Genomic DNA, 4,301 nt, shown 5'->3' with positions numbered 1-4,301 from the left:
GATCGAGCTCGTGGGGAGCCACTGCACTAACTTTAGGGGCAGAGCTTAAATATTCATCCCAAGTGGCCTAGTGGCAGAGCCAGCAGCCCATGGCACAGAGGACAGACAGGTTTTGCTTGCCACACAGCTGATCTGGCACTGGGCTGCACGCTGTGAAAGAAGTAGCCTGAGAGAACCACCTTTGAAAGGCAAAGGATCCCAGCTCTCTCAAGCATATTATCCTTAAGCTGGATAGATACAAGCTCTGTCATTTAAAGGTTGCCAACAACCAGCTCAGCACATGCTTAGTGCTGCCTGACCCCTGCTCTCAGCCATGTACCCTTACCACCATCGAGCTGCCAAGCCAGCTCCCCACACATCTCCTTCAGGGCTGTGGGGTGGCCACATGTGCTTACCAAATCCAGAGTTCATCTTCCTAGCTGCAAATTCCCCACTCTGTCAGCTGGACCCCTGAGTTTCTGCATATCCATCTGCCCACACTGACACTGGTGTGTCAGCACTATTCCATGCCAGAGCCATTTCCAAAAGGTCACTCTGTCCATTTGGCTAGTGAAGTATTGCCTTCATATCTTTTCTGGCACAAAGCAAGCCTTCAGAGTATGCTTTAATAACCAGGCAGCAATCAGTCTTTAGAAAATCCCACTGCTAACATTTCTGTATCCCTCATTTAAGTTGCTGCATCCATATATAGACAGTAAAATGAAATGGCCTGATTTTCAGAGATGCTCAGCTCTTCCACTTAAGTGCCTTTGCAAGATAGATGATTTACAAGGCTGTGCTGTTAAGCTTGTTAGCCGCTTGCTCTAAAGTTTAGAAGGCTAAGTTAAACCAACAGAAATAGGTGTTTTGCAGAGGGACCATCTCAGAGGAGAAATATTTTATATGAATACACACTGAATCTATATATGGAGAGATTGTTACCTGCCCAGGACTACCAGCCAGGGTTTGCAGTCCTACAGGTTGTTTTCACCAGAAGGAGAAACTGATAAAGAAGTCAGGTTTTTCTTATATGTGGTCCCATTTATTCACAACAGCAATGACAAAATGCAAGCACTCATGTTCCCTCACAACACTGATTTAGCAGGTAAACTTACAGACTTGCAGTCCTCTTTCCAGTAGCCCACCCAATAAAATGTGACCTCCCTGTGATTGGAAAGGAGGGACTGCTCCCTTCTCTCCATCAAGACTATGCCTGCTTTGGAGCCCCAAATGTGGAATCAAACAGCTCAATGAAGTTTCCTTCTCCTCTGCACCAAGCCCCTTTTCTGCCTGCCCATCAGCTCCAAGTCTCTTTTTCTTAGTATCATGGAACATATAGTTTTATTTGTCTTTTCTCTTTTTTTTGCTGATTGTCCTGCTTCTTTCTAATAAATTAAATATGCCTCAGCATGTATGTTTTTTTCTGGAGGTCGATGTTTCCACTATTATCTCCTCTCAAAGCACAGTTACTTGTTATATGAAATGAGCAGTGGCTGTTCTGTCCCTGCTTGTGTACCCATAGAAATCACAAAAAAGGATCTCACAGGCTTTGCTGTGTCCTGGATGAAGACCCCTCACCAGATTCTTCCTTGTGAGTATCCACCCTCCCACAGATTTCACAGATAAAATTAGAAATATTCACTGACAGCTGCAAACCAATTCAGGATCCAAAGTCAACGAAAAAATGTGATGAAGTAAGAATTGGAAAAAATTGTAAAACTCTTTTTTAAATCCCAATCTGGACTAACTCTCTAAATCAGAGGGAAAGGTAGCAAAACCTGTGGTTCAAGTGGGGCATTTATTTCTTCTTAATGTCTAGATGCAGAGACTGATGCTGACTTCGTGATAAGAAAAGTTCAGCAAAATAGCAAACTGATGAGTAACTCCTCTTCAGTGCTGTACTTGCATGCTCTTCAAAATTTTAATTATTCTAGTGAGTAGACAGAATATAATTTATTCTTCCTGAGAGACAGAAAATGAGCAAAAGACAGAGAGCAAGCTCTGTTCTTTTAATTCATTAATCTAGTAATCTATATTCCACATTTTTGCAAATCAAATTTATCCTGCATAATAAATGTAGCCTGGCAAGACTTCACTTGAGTATATATGATTTTACTAATCTCCTTTCAGAAATCCTTGACCACTCTACTTTTTGTAAACAGCAAAGCAGAGATCATGGTAGCCGTCTTTTTTCTTTTGGTGAGCTGGAACTGAAATATCCCATGAGTATATGCTGTGAAATAAGGGTGCTGATTTGGCAGATTTTAAGATCCTGAAGTCACTGGAAATCTGAGAGCTCACACAGAATGCACTGAAAGAATTATGTATTTCCATACACTGTAATCTAGTGAAGATCTTCATGTAGCTAGATAGTTAATTACAATTACAGATAATTGCAATTAACTAGTTATTTCTGCTCTGTTTTTAATCTATTTTACCCATATGTAGTTTAGCAGAAAACATACAGACTTCAGAATAATATATTTCTTAGAATAGTAAATTTCTTTTGTTACCAAAAATGACTTCTCACTTAAGTAAGAGACTTCAGAGAGCACAATCATACTGCCAGAGGAACCTGTTCAGAGTTGAAAACTGAAATCTGCCTGAGACGTTACCTTTGTCTAGAGACAATAATTGATTCAAGCTTCTACACAACTTATCATGTATTCCCTGCACTCTAACTATGAGGTTAATAGGAGCAGAGCACATGCAAAATGAGTCTCAAAAGAACATGAGCTTCCAGACCCGGTAGTTTGTACATATTGAATAGGGCTTTCATACAACTTCTAGATTTCATTTTTTAAAAACAGAATTATTTTTTGAAAGCCTCAAAGTTATTGTAAAGTAGTTAAGACAGATTGATTCAATTATCTTCCATACTGAAATTATGATTTCTGGGCCTATTTTCAGAACCAGGCAAAGACAAAAATTTTATATTTCAGCCAGGGTTTAAATCCCATATTCTTCCCATTTCCAGACCCTCCATACATAAACTGAATTTGGATTCTTGTCACCATGCAGTATGTGAGTACTTGCATTCTTAGCACATCTAACATATTGTGAAAATGCTTACTTAGTAATATACTAAGCAAAAGAGAAAAATTGCAAAATTCAAGCATTGACCCATAGCTAAAGATATCTTTTGGCATAACAACTTTGTACTTGGAAATCTATCAAACTTCCTGTTTGATCAACCTTTCCTATATGAAACTTCTAGATTACTTTTCTTTGATCATCAGATATAAGGAAAGTGTTAATGTTATTTGCATATTTTAGTTCCTGGTCCACATTCAGTTTCTTGCTTTATGTCCTAATCATAAGTATGTAAGTTAAAAGGCTCACATGGATTGACATTTCTGCAGAATGTACAGTTGATGGGCCAAGGTAACAAATGGATGTAAGTATATAAAGAATAATTCATATCATACCTTACCTTAGTTAATCCGCTTTAAATAATTCACCAGCATTCGGCCATGGTAGGGGCATTCTTGCCCATTAAAAAGAAATTATGTTTATCTTATGCCACACTGGGGCTGCAATGCAGCAGAATCTCCCTTTAGGTAGAACTGGATAAAAAACTGGGCTAGATGAGATTTAAATGATTAAACAAGGATGGGAAGAAAGTTAGAAAATATTAAACAACTGAAAAAGGAGATAACAATAACTAGAGAAGAGCAGATACCTGAGGTGATGGTCAAAATAAGTCTCAGCACTTCCAAATAATGGTTTCAAGTAGTGAGAACATTTCAAAATCTAAAAAGAAGATGGACCTCTTAAAGGTTCTCCTATCTTTCCTATCATCTTGCCTGTTATTCCCTTCTTTTCATTGATATTCTTTTTCTCTTTCTCTGTCTTTCCTCCTTGTACTCAGCTTGAAGCATAGGTCGCATTTCAACTTCCACTCATCAAACACACAAAATGTGCAAACGTATGAATTTTATTAGTCCTAGTTTGTACAAGGATAGCTGCCTGGTTTAGGAGTGTGAATTCCTCGTGGGGAAAACCATACCAGTATAAATCTGGGTAAGGAAGAATTAGCGTTAGTGGTGTTGGTATAAGCAGTTTTCAATAAGCATGCCAGTCTTTATGTGGACAAAATTATTGTAAGAAAATAAAATTAATGTGAAGAAAACTACTTATTTCAATGGTGAATAATTCTTCTGTGAATAAGCTGCTAGATCGAGCGATCTATTGTGTAAAATGGACCTGCTTCCATGCATGAGCTGCCCTAATTTCTAAGATCTCACTGAATTATACTTACAAATAATCAAATTTTTAAAAGAAAATCCACCAGTGTTCCTTTGCAAAATACAATAGGACAA

This window comes from Mesitornis unicolor, unplaced genomic scaffold (genome assembly GCF_000695765.1).
Source record: "Mesitornis unicolor isolate BGI_N332 unplaced genomic scaffold, ASM69576v1 scaffold26380, whole genome shotgun sequence".
NCBI lineage: Eukaryota > Metazoa > Chordata > Aves > Mesitornithiformes > Mesitornithidae > Mesitornis > Mesitornis unicolor.
This window is presented reverse-complemented; position numbering follows the sequence as displayed.